The sequence below is a fragment of the Thunnus albacares genome, chromosome 1 (assembly GCF_914725855.1).
Source record: "Thunnus albacares chromosome 1, fThuAlb1.1, whole genome shotgun sequence".
Classification (NCBI taxonomy): domain Eukaryota; kingdom Metazoa; phylum Chordata; class Actinopteri; order Scombriformes; family Scombridae; genus Thunnus; species Thunnus albacares.
Window position 1 is genome coordinate 24,777,097 of NC_058106.1, and position 22,865 is coordinate 24,799,961.

The 22,865-nt window shown below is 40.6% G+C and overlaps 1 protein-coding gene across 6 annotated transcripts in view; it reads right to left on the reverse strand.

Annotated features, from left to right (window-relative positions):
* Positions 1-22,865, reverse strand: part of ankrd11 (ankyrin repeat domain 11) — a 110,859-nt gene that overhangs the window by 78,221 nt on the left and 9,773 nt on the right. For all 6 annotated transcript variants that reach the window (XM_044351454.1, XM_044351417.1, XM_044351425.1 and 3 more), the window contains exon 2: positions 3,443-3,523. The gene's annotated coding sequence lies outside the window, so the exon portion shown is untranslated. The remainder of the gene's footprint in view (positions 1-3,442; positions 3,524-22,865) is intronic.

The window sequence follows — 22,865 nt, forward strand, 5'->3', positions numbered from 1 at the left end:
GCCTACGAGTTACCTCTGCTCGCTCAGAGTGCTAACTGGTCTGAACCTCCATTACACAGAGCACACTGGCCTCCCACTCCCACCCTACTAACAGTGGCAGACTGCCAGGTGGGGAAGAGTGTGTATGTGTGTGTGGTCGAGCTGCACAGAACAGTGGCACAAAAACACAGAATTAGGGAATACTTACAAACCATTACACAACCTAACGGACCTGAGAAATTCAACAGTTCTATCACTCTTCAAATGAACTCTACCCTTCTGTGTCACCGCTGTGCATGCTGATGTGGAACCCCTGGGCGGGCAGAAAAGCATAGTGCTGCATTCCCTCACTTCCCATCTCCCTGAAAATGTACGACCTATGGCAGACCTTGAATTCCTCTGCCTAAGATGTAAGCTCCCTGCCATTCAGCTTGCTATTAGCGTATTTCTCTGCACTCCATGCCACAGTGCCTCGCCTGTTCCCTGCAAACAGACTCCTTCTATACGGCATCAGTATGCAGCCTGCCTGAGGGGGAGGAGGAGAAGCAGCAGAGGGGAGGAAAAAGGGAAGGTTGGGAAAACAAAGCCTCTATAGTCGTCTCTCCAGCCGGGCCAGGCCGAGCCGCACTACTGGGGGCGAGTTATGTAATGTGACTGGCAGGGCCCACTTCCCTGTTCATAGCTACCGCGCACACTAATCCAAACTAAGGAACAAGCCTTGCTTTGGAGGAAGAGGAGGAGATAGAGGGGGAGCAGAGAGAGGAAACCAGTGGAGAAGGTGTGATTACAAGAATTTTAGCCTTTCATCTGCACCAGATCAAACACATAGACACCTCCCCTCTGAGCTCCTCTGCTGAAAGATAACAGTCAGAATTATATCGGCATCGCTGATGGATGGCTACAGCATAGAGGAGACACCACTTTCACACAAAAAGTTGTGTATGACATGCGATAATGAAACATTCAACACTATTTGGCTACTCATACAAGACCATTTACGTGTCTACCTTTTATGGTAAATAAAACGTAGTTATAATTCACACAACCCATAGATCCATAACTGTAGTTTCACACACACCACTGCTAAACTATAAATTTATACCAGGTATTTATATATATTTAAAGCAGCTGCTGCAGACGCTCTGGTCTAGTGCTGGGCCTCTTTCTTCAGTCATGTTATGAAAACTTAATGCTTATTATGCAATAGCTTTTTCTACAAATCTTTTTCAAGCCTCTCTGCAATAGAGCATAGAGGAAAATATCAGTGAGAAGGCTACTAGTCACCACTAATGTCTCCTACAGTAGTACATTATAGTCAGTGGAATTCACCCTGTCATACCAAAGCAGAGCATTGTCTAACCCACATAAAACTCACGGAGGGAGCAGATACAAACATAGATATGGCATGAGCTTCATGCAGCTGAGAGGAAGTGGCAACAAGACAGTCTAAGAGTGAAAGAGAAACACAGAGAGAGAAGAAAAGGACAGTGATCACCAGGCACCTCAGTCAGTTCTGCTAACCAGGAAGGCCAGGTGGAGGATTTAAAGCAGTTAAAAATAAAAGTCTGATTCTGATTTACTGAGCTGCTTGCCTGGAAACCATGTGACTGGCATCACATGAGGGGAGGGAGGAGGAGAATGGTAGAGAGTATGTCCGTGTGTGTGTCTGTGTGTGTGTGTGTGTGTGTGTGTGTGTGTGTGTGTGTGTGTGTGTGTGTGTGTGTGTGTGTGTGTGTGTGTGTGTGTGTGTGTCCAGCTCCCGGCGCCCATAGGCACAGCGTGTATTACACTCCTGGCACCATAATAAGCTTTGTGATCAGTTTCCTTGGTTTCCACTGACAGTAAGCAGATATAGGCAGCTCGGGGAGGTAAACAGTAGCAGCTCTTGCTGGTGCACTGCCACAGGCACAGAGACACAAGAGAGGCTGGTGGGAGGAGTGTAAGAGAGTCAGAGACAGATGAATTTGTGCAGAGGAAGAGGGGGATGAGCCAGTGATGCAGCTGTTGGTGTCAGGGGCATAGGCAGTCCAGTCGCTGATCACTAGGCTGCTGATTTTTCTATTATTAACATATTCTGTGGTTTTGTGGTTCCCAAATGTAATACGGTACATCTCTCCTATGAAAATTTGTCTCTTGACATATTTTTAATAATATGCTACAGAAGCATCAAGGTTATTTTGCCTTTGTTTTTAAATGACACAATCAAGAGACACACCCCTACACAACCACCTATTCTCTCAGTGAAGTGGTTGTAATTTTGCAAAGTCCTTCCCTAAATTTCAAGTGTATGCTTTTTTTTTTTTTTTTTTTTATATACCCAACTAGGATTGAAATCTCTCTGCAGTGAATGAAATCCATGATTGCAACCTTGAAGCTTCATTTCTATCTTATCTATAAATCATGTTTCAACATTGGCAAGGCCGTTTTTTTCCCTGCTATAAAGGCAGCACGTCTGCTGACAGAAATTTGAACAGTTATGTCCTTCATAAAGCTGCGGCTTATATACAACGCCAATAGTTTGATCGGTGTGGAACTCTGCTTGTATGGTAGGTAAACACTGATTTTGTGACATTAAGATGTGCTATAAAAGTAGCCTTGTGCTCATAATCTAAAATTTCACATGATCAGGACTTTCAACTTCAGTCACGTTAACCGACAGGAAGGTGTATTTGTGTGTGTGCAGGGCATAGACAGATAGAGGTAACGGAGGGCTTTTGTTGGACACATGCTCGTTCTGCACTACAGAAGCTGTGACCTACTTTTCGGTCTCTACCACACATACACACACACACAGCCTCTGACAATGGGACAGGAAGGCAGAGGTTAGGCATGTACTAAGCTCCGTTCTTAATACATGCATTCCAGTGGATAGAGCTCAATGCTGATGTGCTTTCAGCCTGCCTGTTGGTACAAGCAACTCCTGCACACAGTCTCCTGCATGACTGACAGTACTACATACTGCATGACTAAGTGCCTGATGCTTGTAGTAAGTACACAAATATATATACAACAACACTCACGAACAGTCTTTCTCTACATTTTTTTTTTTTTTTTTTTTAAAGAAGGAAAAAAACAGTACACTCACTGGTGGTTACGTTTAACAAAAGGTACATAAGATGCCTGATGATGCCTGAATTTACTAAGCCCAAGAAATTACAAAAATTAATACTGTCAATACTCCTCATTAATATGGTAAAATTATGTAACAAGATGCTTGAGAGGGAACGAAGGTGCAAATGTGACTATCCTTGTTCTCAAGTTGTCATGTTCACAAGACTGCCCAAACATATACACACACCATAATGTATCACATACCATATGTTATGACGCCAGCACAAAAGGAAAATGAAAAGCTAGCAAAAAAAAAAAAGACTTTTTAAGAGTGTCTCAGTGTAAGTGGCCTTCAAACCGACCAAGTACCAGCTTGATAGTTATATGTTCAAGATGTTATTTGTCAACATACCGATTCCATGGCTGTGGGAGAATGTCAGTGGGCTAAAATCCAACTAGAAAAACAACCTGCTGCTCTGGAGTCCACAGAATCCTGAAAAACAAGATGAAAACAAAAACAAGTATTAATTACCAAGACAGCACAAGCAGTTTCACATTCCTTATGACATATAGGTATTGGAGTGGATGCAGAGGGTTGTGTTTCTCCTCCCAGGATCACTTCTACCACAGTTTGCTAGCGAGCTGAGAGGCCTGTGAAGGGTCAGGATACAGAGGCAATTGGCATTCACTAAGGTATTTTGTCCTCCTTTTGTTGCCTTGACCCAACATTTGGCACTCCAGACCTTGCCTTTATCCAAAACAACCCAACTCTGCACCCAGTCCCTGGGCTCGAATGTGGCCATATACCACAAACCTGTACTTTGCTTTGTCCTGACGCTTATGTCCCAAACCCATACCACCCCAACCAAACGGGATTATGCATCTAGATTAACTGATATTAAATCTTCTGTTATTTACCTATCGATTTACCTGCTGATAGTCCCCCAATATGCAAAATATGTGTGGTGATCTATTTGTGTGGGTAATTTAACTTAAAAAAGTATGCTTCACACCATTCGGAAAGCTTCCATAACTTCCATAAAATGTCAACAATGGACACTTTGGACAACTAGATGCTTATTCAATTGGTTTTGTATTGATTCTTGCACACACATATCTGATTTCACTGTCACTTGGAACAAGTGGCTTAGACTTTTATCGTAAAAAGTAGAGCTAAATCATCATGCTTCTCTTAATGTGTTCAATTGATCACTCAACACATTAGCCAGCAAGTCACCCAAAGTCTATTAAATTAAGGTAAAAGGGGGAGCATCAACCCATCCTTGGAAACGTTTGCCGTTTATAAAGCAACAATTAACACATTTTCACAACACAAATAAGATATTTACTAAGAGATTCCAGAGTTTTGAGCTTTAACACAAGAGTTCCTGCTCTGGAGTTCAAATCTAGGTATGCACCAACATTTTCTCAACCAGCACCAATTTTGACACCCAAACATAGGGAACCACAAAATACAAAGCACCAATTTGATACCGGTCTTCCTTTTATGCCCAAATTTACAATCTGTGAACCTCACTGTGTGGAACTGATTCTTCATTCTTCTATATGTAAGGTGGTAACACAAGTCTTAAACTTCTTAACCATAGGTGGAGAAATTCACACATCAACATCCGGTTTATAATTATATTGTCTAGAAGATTTATAAAAATATCATCAAAATGCATCTACCTCACTCACATCACTTCACATCACTCATAAAACCATTGAAATATTGATCTATGACATGAGAGAGAGGACTCCTGAAGTCAGTGACTCAGTAATGTCGGTTACGCAACAGTGTCTAACTAAGTTAGATGGCATTATGTAACATTTGCCACCAGTCGCACCCAAATAAGTAAGACTGCAGCGGAAAAACCGCTGAGTGTATTGAGCTTAGTTTCCATATCTGGCCCACCACAAGTAGCCAAAAGGAGCATAAGACAACCGAGCCCAACTAGCTCTAGCCCAGCACTCCAGCTCTGCTCATGTTCCAGACCTTCCTGGCTGGTCGCCCCTGTCCCCTCCCAACTATGAGGACAAGGGTTTATCAGGATTTAGGAGGCGGGACATGGGAGGATATTTAACAGAGGCCCAGTGTTGGGCTAAACTGGTAACATTCCAGTGATTGTGGGACTCCCTATCCATTTGAACCCACATTTGTTCCATCAATCTGGTTTTAAGGCATCACAAGAGGATTGAAGACCAGCAGTCAGTGGTAACTAGCTGACAGGTTTAACACCATTTGAAAAGACAGTATCTTAAAGTGCTTGGGAACTGCATTTTACCACACAATCTATATATACATAAATGTGTAAGTGGTTATTTAGTATTCATTTTAGTGCTCCACTACAGGATAACATAAAATAGGACCTGTGTTGAAGGCTTTACAGGATAGAAAACAAAGGCTAGTACAGGCAGAGTGGCAGGTGGGTGCGTGGGACAGGATTAAGGCCAGACCTCACTGGGATGGCCTAAGTGGTAAGGAGGATGATGGTTAGATGCGTATTTGTGTTTGTACTGTAGTGGAACCTGTGGGGCTTTCCCAGCGGGAAGCACAGGATTGAGGGATTGTAATAATCCACCCAGGAAGCAGAACACTACCCTCCCAACAGAGTTTTGGATAGAGCAATACAAGACAATCCTCCTTGATGATCACCTACAAAAACTGACAAGTGGCGCAGTTTTAACCAAGAAATGTGAATTGTGTTTGTGTATTTGCACTGAGAGCAAATACAGAAATGTTTGTTACATAACATAAAGAGACGCTAGCAAGCAAACCGTTGAGCTGAAAGAATAGAAACCTGGTACTACAGTACAGTGGAAAATTTCACACTGAGGACAACTGTCAGAAGTGGGGGGGGGGGGGGGGATTATTCTTAGATGCATCATGATGCAGATGCGATGTTAGTTAATGACGTGAGGTTGACAGAAAGAAAACGGCTGCAAGTGCAGTGCAGCACCCGGACAGTCCACAGTACACATACGCTAGAGTTATCTTGTAATTCATCTTCACAAAAGGCAGCGGTTGCAAGCAAGTTCTGATTTAATGTCTAAATAAATTACCTTTGCAAGGCGAATGTGAAGTATATTGTGAACTTTCTATGCCGTCACTCAGAGACTAGTAATATTAGCACAATGGTGCAACAAACTTCAGCAGTAACAAACAAGACAGGCTGAACAACACACAATGCAGCATTATACCAACTCTGAGGTGCAGAAAATACACCAACTCTGAGGTGAAGAAAAATAACTCTGTGCTCAGTCTGTTTCACCTCAAAAACCATGCGCCCGCTCAGCGTGTTGTACAACGATGGCTTTCCCCGGAGCTAAGGGTGCAGCAGAGAGGCTGCTCTCCACTGCTGGAGACATGACGTTAATAACAACACAGAGGAGCACTCTGCCTCCCCCTCATTTTGTTATTCTCATACAGGCAGGAGACTGTAAAATGCTTTCAAATTAATTAATTCACTATTTAACGCAGTTAATTTTTAAAAATAAAAAGGCTGCGGACCATTTATCTTAATTGCCAGTTTCATATTGTATTTCAGTGGAATAAGGACACCAGTGAATGGTTTGGTACACAGAATACTGGAGCAAGAGACTGACAATTGTGCCCCCTTTTCTATTCATTCAATCAAGAATCGATTCTGAATCGAACACCAAAGAATCAGAATCAAATTGAACTGTGAGATTCCCAAAGAGCCATACCCCTACTAAAATTTAAGAATAATCAACTAAGTCTCTTGTCTGCTCTTTAGAACACTTTTGGAAAAATAGTTTCCTGTGTGTGTTTAAAAATGATAATAAAAAAATTGTAACTAACACACTGAAACAACAACTAAAACACTGAGGCCTAGTCCAGTTATAAAGGGAGCCTGCTTCCACAAAGTCTGTTCCATTGTTATGCAAACTATTTTTCCACCTTCAATCTCTAGCCACTAAGAGCTTGCTTCAGTCCTGTGTGATCCTCAAGGAAAATCAGTAGTCCTGACTGTTCATGATTAAATAATTTATAATAATGAACTGTCTGGCTCGTGTTTGATTCCAAAGTTCAGCTTGACCATAAATCTACTGTGGTTTTCACATTTCGGTCTTGGCTTCTGCTTGACACTTAATGTTAGTAGCGCAACATAAAAGTTGTGGAAGGGCACTGAGCAGCATTTGTCCAACAAAGCATTAATCCGTTGTTAATCTGGAGTCAGATATAAATAATTTGCAAAATCAAAACAAATGGCAAAAGCAAGTTACCTTAGTGACCCATAACAAGTGCAAATGTATAGATAGCAGCTGTACAGTTGAAAGAACATTATTCAATACGTGAAACGTTTAAGTATAATAGAGTTTGAGATGAACACATTGAGGGTCTTTCGGTTATTTTTGATAAATTTCAATATTTGAGCAGAAATAGTTGACATAATGTAAGCAATTTACACATCAAGATATTTTTACTAGCCATGGGAATTACTACTCAGTCTGTGAAAATATTTGTACCATTAAAGGGGGCTTTGCCTAGACCTTGTGATAGCACCAGGGTTAACTGGTCTTGGACATGAAAACCATCATTTTTTTAATACAAAGCCTGCATTACAAACTGGGGTACATGGGGTATCAAAAATGTGGGCATTTAACAGGCAGGGGAGGTCTAATCTCTCTTGAGATTGGCTCATTCCAGGGTCTAAAAGTCTGTTTCTGCTGCTTGGATTTTGACCACTCTTTTTCAAAATCTGACTCTACTTAGTATCCAGACTTTATAAAGCACTAAAGTGCTGGCATATTCTTTTCACAGTTGCCAAAGCCAGTTACTAAACCGCATGTCTACAAAATGCTTTTACATGCATAACCATTAATTGAGAAATGTATATGCCATTGTATGCCTCTGGACATACATATTTCAGCTGCAAATGGTAGGACGTGTCAGAACAATGTTTAGGAAGTAATTTCCAACTAACTGACTATGTTTACAGGGCTGGAGTAGTAGCGCACTGGGTGGCATTGACAGCCTCCTTAGTAACGGTTGCTTCCTAGCTAATTAGCTTTGACTAAGCTACACCAGGAGAGAGGGTGACACATATGTGTCCACTGGCACATATACTTTCAAAATAATATATGTAATATTTTTGTACAAGGTCAATGCAGTGGACCTGATGAAAAGTTCAAAAGGTCAAACAACTTCCTTAAGTTCAGCTCCAAAAAAAAAAAAAGCCTTATGTCAAAATGCCTAAATACGGAACTGAGGCCAAACATACAGCATTACCATGCTAAATCACAGCAAACGCCTAGTTCTGCATCACCATGACAACGTGTCTGCATATTTAATTCTTTATCTGCATGTTTGCTATCAGCCGAAATATCAGCAGTGTGTTTGAGAGTGCTTAAATACCCCCATCACATCATAGGAGATGTTGCAATATATTGGTGAGGAACAGAACAATTTGTGAGTCACAGGGCAGTGAGCCGGCACGTGTGTTGTCAAAGCAGCTGCCCTACAAGCTCTTCAAAACACTGCTGTAAGTGAGACCCACCCTGGGTTTAACAGTGACCTTCAACAAGAATCAGAGGCTGCCTTTGATGCTGACGGACTATGACTGCAGATAAGGATAAATCTCTTCACTGGAGCTCTGAGAATGGCACTGTACTAGAGCGACTGAAACACTTGGTTGCAGCAGAGCAGGACCTATTGCTAGTTGAGTGTACTCGCCTAACCTACAACATACTACAATAGCCGCATCAACACTGCACATGTCTAATAATTATAATCTACCATAACTAGAGCCCCATATGTGTTATAATGACGGCACCTGGCTTATAAGCTGAGTTGATTTGGTAAGGTAGAAGTTGGATATTAATTAAAAGGAACGGTATCTTTGCAGTTGAGGTGTAAAAGACAAACCACAACAAGACAGCAGACAGATAACAAAACAGTCTGGTGGGCAAAAACAATAGAACAGGGAGAGTGTTGGTTATAGGGAATGTGTGGGGAAAACAAATTCAAATAAGGATGATGATTATTTTCCTCAATTCAGACTAAATTCGCTAATGCCAAAACACGGATGTTAGTTTTGGTTAATTTTGCTTTCGATAGACTGACACCCATTAATCATTAACTAACTGGTTAATTTTTAAGAAAAGTTGATGTAGCTTTCGTTTGTGAGAGCTGTGCAGCAGTCGGTGGTCAGACCTAGCTTGTCTGCCTTGGTTAGTTTGACTTTTAGCTCATCCTTCTACACCTCAAAGTGTTTTCAATGCATTTAGTCACAGTAGCTCTTGATGGCATAATGTACTCGGGCTTGAGGTGGCAAACTAGCTCTTTCAATCTCTCGCGCTCCACCCACACTGATTGCCAGCATATCGGTCTCAATCATTCCGCATACCAACTGGGTGATGGCCTAATAACAAAGTAACACCTACATTGTTATTGCAGATAAACTGAAGGATTAGCATGCTAGGCTAACAGTCCGTCAGCCTTGTGACTTTATATCCAAGCCGTGAAGTCTTTCAGAGCACACAAACACTATAAACACACCTGTCACCTGCCCAGCATGGTGCTGTTAAACCGGAGACACTGCAGCTACACCTTATTTTTATACAGTCTATGTGGTGGTTAACAGATTAATGGTTAACTGTTGACATCCCTATGCCCAAAAGTCAATTCTGTATAATAACATTAGTTAATAATGTCATATTAATGGAACAAAAAAGGCGGACCTCAACAGTAAGTGGAGCATCTGGACAGTGTACAGTGCGCAAAAAGGCAAGTGTTTGGACACATTTTGGATATAATAACTCAACAATTAGATTTGCATACAAAGGTGAAGTATTTAATGAATACTTCGTAACTCTAATGATAGCAGAGCAGAGCACCGAACTCCATGTCACTGTCTGTTTGTCAGATATCAAGACCAGTTAGCTTAACAGTTTCATTTAATATTGCAGTTCAGTGGACAAAGGACACTGGAGTAAGAGCCTAAAAATATTTTTAAAATATTTCTATTTATTGAATCAAGACCTGGTTTTTGAAAGATTCCCACCCTTAGTTGGTTCTGTGAGGATGATCAGTGATGACACAAGATGTTTGTGTGCATGAGCAAGTGCAGGAGAATACCCCTGGGTACGATGGGATTAAGGAAGAGACAGGAGCTCTAATGCTGGCTTCAGGACACAGGCATCCTTTGTCCTATTTCTCTGTCATTTGGCATCTGATTACAGGGAGAGCTTCCATTTCCACAAACGTATATCATTGCTCACTCTATATGGGAAATCTGGACCGAGAGACAGACCCCCTTATAACACAAATACACAAGTGTGGCCCCTAGGGCTACAGAGCACCTCTCTAGTCACTCCTGTGTCTGGCTACCCTATCAGAGAACAGATCAGAGCCAGCAGAAAGGCCACCTGGAACAACAGCACTGACCTCTGTCTGATTTCATAAAGTGTGTCACAGGGCTCGTACATATCATGCAGGGACACTCATTCACGCTCACACTGCAGTCTTTGTAGCACAGTAGATCATCTCTAACAAAATACACAGGCTAGCAGAATTCTGTGGAGTTCATATGCAGCACACATTAAACACTGGATTGTAAATGATGGCACACAAAAAAGACTTTGGTAATATCACATTTACATTAGCCTGCTGTCCAACCAGTGGCAATGTGGTAAAGACAAATACGATAACACCAATCAAAATTAGTCTAAGCCCTTACAGAGGCCAATGATCAAAGGAATCACAAACCTTTATTATCCATATTGTTGATCTAACAGCTTAAAACTGGACTGCAAAAAACAATACAATTAGCTGCATTAATGTAGGATTTCCATCACAGCCATTTTGTTTTGCTTCATCAAAATATGGCTAGAATGGTGATTAGTCTAAAAAGTCTAAAAGTGGAAAAAGAAAAAGAGCAAATGACATGATACATATAATGAGCATTTTAAAGTTAAAACGGTTTCTCTTTCATTGTGACAACCCTCTTACTGTAAGAGTGCAAAACCATGTGTTAAAAATGACCCATCGGACTGATAGAGGGTGCGGTGGCTACAGTATTTGTGAGGCAGGCTTTCACCACAGAGCTCAGTAACGGTTATTGCACTGATGTTGATGATGAACCCACCCCTATATTAAGTCTGAGCACTAAACCAAATAAACAATAGGAAGCAACAGCAGCTCAATATAACAGCCTGGGTTCGGCCTGCAGTATGTCAAAGCATCAGGTATCAGAGCTTATTGTAATATCTTCACTAATTAGATTTAGTCATCTGCTCTCCTATGTGCAAACACTGGAGGGGAAACCTGACACTGGAGGGTGTGGGGAGACAGCTGGGGGGAGGGTGGAGATGGGCCAGGGGGGAGGAGAGAGACATAAGAGAAAAAGAGATGCACACCACACCTCTCCTCTTCAAAAACATCTACATTATTGATAAGGCCTGGCTTCTGCAGGGAGGGACCACAGCACACTGATCCTCCACATCTCCGGCATGAGCAACCAACACAGACAGCACGTTGGCAACTTCATCAGAATCAGTTTATCCTAAGACCAAACACTCTAGAGCAGGATGAAGCACCAGCATAGAAGATGACAATGAGAGGCAATAAAAGCAAATGCAGGGGAGAGGATGAGAAACAGTGAAGGTAGGAGTAAGGGGTTAGGGAAAAACCTGTTTAAATAACGATGACAAGGTGAGTCTGTCAGATGGCCGGAATTGGTGAATATCAGTTGAACAACGAAACAGCTAAATAAAAGTCTGATACTAAATGAAGGCAGAGAAGAGAGGCGAGGAGGAGGAGGAGAAGGCAGGGGATAAGGGCTTCAATGAGAAGGCAGCAGCAGCACTCCTCGTGACACAGTTAGCGACAGCGTTTTTTTGTTCAGCACAGCCATGCCGCGGCAAGCTCAGCTCACATTCTCACTCGCTCAGCCCCCATTACTAAGAATCTTCTGCTGTTGTCAAGGTAACAAGCTCTCTGGACTGGGGGAAAAAAAAAAAGCATTCAAAAGATATGTCTTTTCAAATGATGGCCTCAACCTGAAACTTGCATGTGTTCTTAATAAACAGCCTGTGCAGTGGAAGGTATCTTCAGCTTGGCTGTACAACAAAGAATGTTTTTCCATGGATTTTAAACATTTCCACCATAAAACACCATGAGTGTTTTCTCTGATGTAGCTGGACTGAAAACGAATGACATCAATGACAACATAGTAGCTGGAATATTTATAGTGATGCTATTCAGATGTGCTTCTTTGAAATAATATGACAATATTTTTTATTATTATCAACAGCTCCAAAGCTAAAAGATGTGTTAAATGTTATAGCATACTATAATGATACACAACTCTTTAATAAAGAGGATGTGGGCTTCTTTATGATGGCAACACATATGAGGTCACCGGTCCTCCTGCATGCCTGCTTATCATTCATAGGAGCGCAGCTGAAGTGAAACACATGATACATACAGAATCACCCCCCCTATCCATTTATTACTCATTATTCATTACCACTGCTACAGCAGCAAGGAATAAGCCAACAACACCTTTTATATAATAAAAATTGGTTATTAAGCCCAGGCCTCATCAACAAGACAACAGCTCAACCAAAAAGCCTCTTGTCCACCAAGTACATCTTATCTAACTGGGTAACTGGGTGAAACATCTATGGCATTGCACCTCGTTATTGTTCACAGGGATTGACTGACAACCATGCAAGTCATGCTCATTTATTACCACCAATTACACGTTGGTCTAAGTGAAAATAGTGTAATTTAGTTTTATTTGATAGCACCATTGTACACAGAAAATTGGTGGAAAGCCTAACTGTATCAAACTACCTGTAAAATATGATTATTCTGAATATACATGCACAAGCAACTGAACAAGCAAAGCGGCCCATATTTTAACTGAAAGGGATGGTATAATCATTACTGTTTTAATGTTTATAGCGAACAGTTTACCACATAATGTGTTTCTGTATACCACATATATACCACAATGGGTTTTTCCTCTAGCTGCAGCAGTTCTTCACAACTGAAATTACACAAAATGGTATCTTATCAGGAGAAAAAGTACCTACATCACCACAGTGACCAACTAGTCCACCATCTTGTTTTGTTTTTCCAGAATTGTAGCTTATTTGGAACCACTGTAAACTACAGTCTTCTTGCAGATTTCTCCTTTAAGGACCTCTGATTATGTCAATTCCTATTATAAGTTTAAATCACTGTTTATTTGAATGTATGGCTTTACATCCTCTTTTCTGCTCTTTAGAATCTTATTATATATGATTATCTACATTTTCTACAAACATGTAGCACTTGCAGCAGTGCTATCATAGTAGTGAGGTCCAGAGCAGCTGCATAGACAAAACCTGAGAATGCAGAAGGGACCAAGTATGGACTTGGCCATTGAATGTATTATCTAATTAATGTCGAGGAAAGAACGAATTTTGATGTTATGACACATCATGTCTAAACTTGCCAAGCCACATCAGCAGCCAAACGATAAGCTATCAGTTCCACCAATTATTTGTATTTTTTTTCAATACTTAAATCAGTCAATATATCCTTCATTTTATAAAAACCCAAACTCAATTTATAATAATATGAAAACGAGTAGCAAGCAAAGCATCAGAGTTTAGAAGCTGCAAATGTATTTTTATTTCCAAGTTAACAAGTGGATTTAACAATTTACTTTTAAAATTATCATTTGTACATTTTCTGTCAACTGACTACTCAAACAACGCACCAATCACTTTTCTACCTACTGAAAAATAATGCTACCAACAGTTAATTCTGAGCTAACAATGTCACATAAACCCACTTCACTCAATGAACCTTCAACAATGCTAGCTTTAAATATGTGTGTAAAGTCAAAAAACACACTCACCACTTAGATGTAGGTCAACACAGTCTCTATCATTTTCTATGTAAACCTACACACTAGTGTCAACAAAGCTTGGTTTGGTGTGGGTGGACATGCTGCCCTGCAACAGAATATGCCACTGTCCTATTTTACAGAGCAGACACCAATGATGCTCCAGAAAAAGTAGCATTTCTTTTCAGATCTGCTCTCTCACACGGCACATCCCAACTATTCTACACCGATCTCCCTCGTCAGGTAATAAGGAAAATAACATACCAAGGAAGAAGAGCCTTCTTAATTCTCACACTCGCAGCTGAAATGATGGACCTTAATACCCGTGAGTTGTCAAAGCACCCTTTTCCATTGCTTTAGTACATGACTATTAAATATGTTCAGGTAAGCACACACACATTTTGGCTTTTGGTTTCTCTGCACCTCTTTCCCTTAAGCACACACATCCACACACATTTGGGCTGCACAATTAATTGCAATATGATCACGATTATGCAGTCTTTGTATAAGCCGGGGAGATCTGTTGCATCAAAACTAACACCTAATTTCTCCTTTAGCTGCATCAACAAATGACATGTGTTACTGCATGTGAAACACTGTGTGCTGGAAGATGGGTCAGGACATCAATTTAAATAAAAATAAAGTGTGTAAGAGACAGTGCAGTAAAATGTGAAAATGAAAGAAAAAGCTTTTTAGGAACAAATATGTGTTGGAGTTGGGGAATCCCAACGATGGTGTATCCACCAACGGTTCTGAAAGCAACGCTGTGCTTGTACTGTACGAAAGTTGTGCATTATGCGGTGTGAAACTGGGTTCAAAGACAATGACAGTCAAAAACAGCTGCATTACTTGTGCAAGCACTCAAACATCCACAGCTAAAAGGCTACGGAGGCTCAGACTTATTAGTTAGCCAAAGATCATGACTCCAGTCACCACTGGAAAACAAAGGATTAATGCTTTGCTAGACCAATGCTACTCAAAGCTTTACCACACTGTTATACATGTTGTCCTAACTGCTCTAATGTTAATGTTTAGTGTCCAGCAGCAGTTGAGACAGAAATAAGAAAAATGCATAATTTTAAGGCCACAGTAGATTTACGATCAAGCTGAATAGTTAGTTTGATCGTAGTCGCTGATAGTTTGTTTTTATTACTAAAGACTTTATCATGAACAGTGTGAGCTTACAGTGTGAGCTTAAGGATCCTTGAGAATCACACAAGACTGCAGCAAGCTCTTAATAACTGCTTGAGTTTGAAGAGCAAAAAAATAATTTGCCAACAATGGATAAAACATGGTGAAAGCAGTCTCAATTCATAACTGGACTCTTTGTGCCTTTGTGTTTTGGGGCACAGGTTACATCTGGCTACAGGTGAGCCATGTATTAGACAGATCCCAATCACATCATTCAGTCCTGCTCTATTGAAGGAACACAGCCAGGAAAATAAGGTCCTGTACTATGAAAATTAGAATAATACAATTTGTTTACTGTTAATCTGAAATGTACTTGTTTCTTGATTACATAATGGTGTCTCATTAGTAGTTTCTCACACATGTTAACCTTATTTAATTGTTCATAGTATTTCCACACTTTGCTTGTTTGCTCCTTTATAACCATGTGCATTGTGCATACAATAAAAAACAAGAAAACAGCATACTCTCTCCATGATAGTGATACCTGCTCAGCAGTGTCTGGTGGACGAGTCGATTGTATATTCCTATTCATAATCACAATACTGCATATTGAGCCAAGTAATGGGATATGGCACTTCAGTCTAGTGATTAAATGCCAAATGTGAGCAAAAAAGCCAAAACTATGCATTGTATGGTATGTTATATTTGAGTAGAAAAGGTTCATTCAATCACCTTGCACTTGAATATTCAGTGTTTTTAACAATGGCATTATACACAAGTGAAGGCCAGACACTGTAATTTGATTTTCTATCAAGGAAGCTTGCTCCGCCATTCAGCCTCACACATAACCTGAGCGTTTCCACAGTTCTGCCATTTGTCATTTTCTGTTGCCATGGTTGCAGTGAAAGACAGAGCTCTATGAATACTGGAAATGGAAGAGCCGCAGCACATGGTACATTATCGACATAAACACCCGCACATGCTCTAACACCGCAGAACAAGTTGACTGTGTTGATTCTGAATGCCTGCGGCTATCTGTTCACCCACACAATTCTCAGCCAGTTAAAAAGTAGGCATTTAATAAAACTCCAGCTGACACACATTGTCTCCACGCATATACTAAATCATGTATCCAACTACAAAGCCAGCTCTCTAATCCCAGGTAGGGATGTGAAACACAGATTTCTATCAATTCACATTTTCTATGTTCCTCAAAATACAGAGTGCTTCTTCACAGAGACTTAGGAGACATGCAGGTACACGGGCTGGCTTATGTCTTGTTAACAGAATATCTTGTTAACTCTGCACAACTAATTCAGCTCGTTGCATGTGCGAGTGTATGCATATCATGCACAATGCCACTGTCTTCTTTACAAGGAGCCATTTCAGACCTCCACTGTATTCTGCTGGGCTTGACTGTCGGTGTCCCTCTTTTCACAACTCAGCCAATGACACACAACCACGTACATGCTCCTAAGTTCCTCTGACATTTCTCATTTCGCCCTCATTGGAAAGCTGCCCGCATGCCAAAGCAGGGTGTGCATGTATTACAGCAGTGTGAAACTACTGCCAAGGACACAAAGGGGGGAAATCGCTACAGCAGTCAGTGGTTATGCATGTAGTATATGTTAAGACAATACAATCCTCTAAAAGAGGTGTCACTGACAGTGAGCATGCTTCATGACAACACTTTCTAAGGCTATCGGAGTATACTTGAGAGACTACTATCAACACTGACTGCCATTGAAGGCTGTATGTTTAAGTATACTATGAGCATACATACACCCACGCCGTGTGAGTGTTGTGTATGTTGTTTTTTTTCACTCCGAGGAGGGAGAAAAGCAAATCACACAAGGGCCTGCTGCAGAGAGCTTTGATCTCACAGATGAAAAGAGTCATAGCTCCAGTCATAGCTCTGTCGAGCTATGTCCGCGCTAGGAGTACGTGCACACTTAAGCTGGAATTAAGCTTCTAAACAAATGTGCACAGGGGTCGCTCTGAGACGTTTACATGGCTGTTTCTTTTATACTTGTATGTAGTTTTTTTATGTTTTTGTCTATGTTTCTTATCTGCCTCTCGACAGGAATTGAACCAACCACTTGACTTACTTGACGCACAGTTCCGTAGAATATGTTGACGTTACCCATAACACCTTTCTCTGTGTTTGTTTGAAGATGTTAACGTGCGTCTTCATAGAAGCGTTATTCCAACATGAGCTGGTTAAATTCATAAACATATTTTTTTCTCTTGGTTTCAGCCCTTCACTGCAACTTAACTTAAGAAATGGTCTTCAGAGTGTATATATCTTTGGGGTTTTCAGTATGTACGATGACGTAAGCTGCCCATTGAGGGGCTGGGGGGCAATGAAGGTAAGAGGGGCTTTCTGTTGCCTCTAACTTTCTCTGTGATTGATCATTTAAACTGGTGATACAGCCGAACACACAGTGCAGCTGTTGTCATTAACCTGTATTTCTGCTGATTTTGTTAGATGACTTCTCAATTACAAAATAATGATTTTATCACTGCAGCACAGCAGCTGGAGAATGACTGCTGGTATGGTTAGTGTATATGAGCAGCGATTATATCGCTAACACTATGTCGTACGTATTCCGTTGTCTGACGAAAGAAACAGGAAATTATGTAAATGAGAACAATGGCAGTGATGTGCAGTTTTGTTGTTTGGCAACTAAAAAGAGTATGAAGACAAAGTGATTCAGCCGTTTTTCTATTGTTCAGGTATTTCTCTGTGGGCAGAGGTCTCTACAAAAATGACGTAGAAAGGCTAGTGTGTACACAAATAGTTTTCACACAAAAACAGCATTTTACAAATTAGACTGAGTTTTCTAGGGCAGAACAATACAGAGACTCCAGTCTACGACCATTCAAGGCAAATACCCACTAGAAGATTTTTTGTCCAAAACCATGTCCCATTTGTTGAATGTAATTTACACTATGACACCAGAACAGTAGTAGTACTATTACGATACAAGGTAGCATTTTACAAGATACAGTTTGTTTGCGAGTACACAGGGCTGTTCAAAAATCATGTATATTTTAGTTTGGCATGATCTCTCTCTGTTTCTCACCTCAACTGACACATAAATAAGTGCTAGCCCATTTGCTTCCTTGTGGATTCAAAGGAGAAGCCTTTTTCTTAAAAAATAAAAGAGAAAGACTGAGGCATAAATATGAGCTTTCTCACTTGCAGCAGCTTTAATAAACAACACTGGTCACCTACTGAAACACGGCACAATTGTAGAAATACACCTTTATATTTAAATGATAAGCAGGAAGCCTCTTGTTACCTTACACAAAGAAGAGAGGTCTAAAATCAGTTCCACAGCCAGATATACAGATTTGAAAAAGAAAGGAGTACTAGAGCATCATATCAGCACTCTATGCTGGCCAACACCCTAAGATAAGGCATCACAATCTACTACCAGAGAAAAACGGCTTGCTTACAGTAAGTATGCATATTTGGGACTACAGAAAAAGACCTGACATATAAAGTATCCTGCATTAGTTTACACAAAATGCAGCAGGCTAAAAGTAGAAAATCACCAAGGCTATCAGTGTGTGCACATAATTTACTATGATTTTTGTCTGAGGAGGAAACAAGGCAAACAGTCAGGTCCAACGCCCTTAGCTTCCTGCAAGCAGCGCTTCCTGAGGAACCAGGGCTACTGCATTGAGGTGGAGATGGGGGGAGGAGACTGTCAAAGAGTGAGGAGACAAAAATATGAGGATGCAGTACGAAAGTCTACTGCTAGGCTCTGATATGCAAAGACAGAAAAAGCAAAGGTGGCGGAGAGAAAGTGGAAAGAGAGAGAAGAGGGGGGGGAAGAGTCCAGCCAAGTGTGTGAGAGAGCAGCATAACAGTGCACCACTGGGCTGAGTTCAGTGGACGACCTAATCTATCCAAGAATCCCAGGCGGTGATATGATGAAATTTAACAGATATGCTGCACATGAGAATGTGTGTCTGTGCACAACAGCTATGTGGGGAGTGCAGATCCCATCATAACCACACCTTCATAAGTCAACTCAGACATGCAGGAAAAGTGTGCAGGGCTGGCAGAGCAAACAAGCAGCACACAATACACCTTACTTCCTTTCATGTTGATGGACCTGAACCCCCCTTTGCTCTATCAACCAACCATTCCAAATTTAGCCCCTTATTACTAAATAATTAAATAGAAAACATTCATAATAGAACAGCTGGAGCTTTAAATAGATTTCAATTCTGGACCCTTCTGCAAGCGAAGGATTGTTTCTAAAAATGTTCACCAGGGATGTCACATGGCACACAAAAACAGATGCTACTTGGCTGATCAAAACCTTGAGATAATATTGAGTTCAGGAGGTATTAACCTAAACAGAGCCCCTGACAAACCAGGTGTTACATAAAATGCTCATGGCAAAGTATTTTAAAGCTTACAGGGAGGATGTTTTTCCATGATCCAGACTAGAGTATTTAATTGTGGGGCTCCAAAATCCAAGAATTGAGAGCTGGCTATACAAAAAGGAGGCCATTTTAATGCAGTGAGTTATTCAATACACTGTATTGTTTTTATGACAACAATGTTTGCAAACTGTCTTCCAGGATTGATTTTCTGCCATCATTGATCAAGAATGCAATACTTTTTGTCAGCTGACTCTCAATTGTCTGTGTCAAGGCTTCCCCCCAGAACAAAAACACAACAATACGGAAGACTTCTCAAAAGAAATTGTGCTCTAAATGGTAACTATAATGTAAAGCAAGTTAAAGTCTCTATAATTTGAACTTTTTCTACCATTGTGAAATTTAATGGAAACCAATGGTACATCAAAGTGAGAGAATTGATTCAAAATTCTCAAAAAAAACAAAGAAAAAGAAAAAAAAAGTTCTTCAGGTAGAGGACTAGCAGTAACAACATACAGTCTGTAGTCGACGTGCTTAAACAAGCAAAAACACTGGTATGATCCTTTAAATGTTCACCTTTTTCCAAGAAAACGGTAAATTCAAACAGGCTATGCAGTGATTGTGGGTGAGAAATGGCTTTGCATAAGAAATGAGGAGGAATAAAAGGCTGTCCTACATCCATGCCAGAGATTACACTGCTGGCTGCTGTTTCTATAAAAAGATTCACTGCAGGGAGTATGAGTGACACAGGCACACACACGCAACCACACACACACACACACACACACACACACACCCTCACAAACACACAGATGGGCACACAAACAAGAGAGTGTATTTATAGGGAAGAAGGTTCTAGTATCAAAAGAACTTTAAAGATCAGTGTCTGGTTAGCTCTAGTCACCCAATCACAGATCCCTGAGTATTCAAGCCTTGGCAGACAAACACAGTAAAATGCTGGAAAGATTATTGGTAGCTCCAGGCCAACTTAAAATGTCTTCTATATTTCCTTTGCTCCCATTTTCCACTTCTCATTTAGAATGCTTCCTTTTTGGGAATAAAACAAATATCTCAGTGAAGTATCTTCACAATGTGTGACATACAGATACAGTGTGGATGTACAAGGCTTGATACAAAAGCCAAAACACGTACTGGCCTGTAGCTTTAAGAACTGCTCACTGTGCTGCCACATATTCAGGAGGGAAAGTCCCTGTACAGGCTGACTGAAGATGATGTGATTTTCCACTCTCTGCTGACTGTTCTGGTTAAACACATTGGCAAATTCCTGTCCCTGCACCAAAAAGAGTTAAGTTAAATTTTATTTTCACCTTCTCTGTGACTTATTCTAAATTTCCTATTGGACTATATGGAATTAGATATAATGCAGGGCTTCAACTTATGATTACTTTTATTACCGATTATTCTGTTAACCATTTTTTGATTTGTCAGAAAATTAACAATGCCTAATTTGAAAAATGCTCATCAAAACATCCTGTTGCCCAAAGCAGTGTCTTCAAGTTGTTAGTTTTGTCTAACAATCCCAAACCCTCCCTAAGATATTCAAGGTTTAAGATTTTCTATCCATTAGTGATGAATTTTAATAGTGTGTTTAATAGTGTTTTTTGCTAGCTAGTTGTTTAAGTGCAAATTGCCTTTAAGGATTTAAGTGCGTGTCTGAAAGATGATGACAGATTCTCAGGTAGGGTTGGGCGGATGTCAAAGTGTTCAAACCAGTTTGATATTAAGCTTAATACTGGACCAGTAATACTGATCATTACCACTAGGTGTTGCATGTGACTCAGCTGCTTTCCAGTGAAACGTAATCAGAACCCATGAATGAGAGAGTAGCGGTACCACAGTCAGACCAACTGAATGACACATAGTCCTTTTATTTCTCACAACAATCATTCAACTTAACTTTTCTTTTTGGTGCTAAGGTGCTGTGTGTAGCTGCGGTGTTTCCAGCTGTTAAACTGAAAGACACTGTGGCTACAGCACAGCTATGCTATGTTAACGATGTTAGCCATGCTAACTAGCCGTTTGCCACCGTGCAGGCTGGTAAAATGATCCCTCGTGTCCCTTTGTATCCATGGGTTGTTTCCAAAACACAAGCTGCTCTCAGACTGCTGGAAGCTGGGAGCAGCCTGGACAGGTTTATTGGGTTTATTGGTGAGATCTATGCCGTTAGCGCGGGTCAGTCTACCTCCTCCAGCTCGTCTTTGGTGTCCAGGTGGGTGGACAGCAGCAGCTGGCCCTGTCAGTGTCTGAGCCTCCAAGTGAGACACGTAGACGTCTCATAATGACAAATGCTGATTCAGTTGGTTTGCATAAAATCAAACCGGTTTAAGGACATACACCGGACTGGCAAAACCAGAAACCAACCCAACCCTATTCTCAAGTAACATTCAGTTTTAACACCAACACTGACTGAAAAGAAAATGTTCTTCACCACTCTTAGGCAGAGCCAGGAGAGGAGTTATATGAAAAGCCTTTTTTAGTCAGGCATATTAGTTAAAAAGTCAAATGGGATTATCTAGTGATGAATCTCTCACTTTACTGCTAAAGAAAAAGCAATGGGTGGCATCAAATTATATTTACAGTGCAGTGGCTTTGACAAGCTACAGCAATGTAAAAAAATTTCAACACTGGGGGAGTGAAAACATCTGATGTCTCTTCACTTGCTTCTTGCATAAAGTTTGATTTTTATTCCTGTCAAATGTACAGAGCACGTCCTGTTGCTAATGTACATGAATGCCAGCATAGAGTTTGCAGCACATGCAAGTCGACATTTTAAATTCAGACTACTACTAAACTGTTGGAGCCTCTTTAACTATCCGCTGCAGTTACCACCTCTGTAACCCCATCAGCAGTTTAAAGTGCAGTTACAACAGGGAAAGTTTGGTACAAAAAACCAAAAAAAAGTGAAGTACACACTGTCACACATGGCTGTAATTTCTACCAAGTGTGTCTATAGAAAGTATTTACTTACAGGGATCCATATGTGTATGCAACATCAATTTGGGATTTGTTTTCACTTTGGCATTGATGCCTTTTCTGTTGATCACTACAAAATACTTAATATCCTGCTGTGATTCAAAGGCATAACAAGTAGAACACGAAAAGGGAAAGTACTTTATATAAAAGTACCGTACTTCCCGTATCACATCATCAACATTAAGAGGCCACTTCTGGCTCTATGTGATCACTTACTTTGTATGTAAATAAAGATAATCACACAGTACAGAAGTCTGTTCTCGACAAATCTTTGTCAGAAGACTTTGTGAGCATGAAATAGTGTTTTGATCGCAGGTCTCAATGTAGAAGCTCAGGAATTATTATTATCCTTGGTTGACAGGTAGCATATCAGCAATCAAATCATTTTTTTTAAATTCACGCAGATGTTTGACAACATAAAAAGAAAGTTATGCAAACACCAGC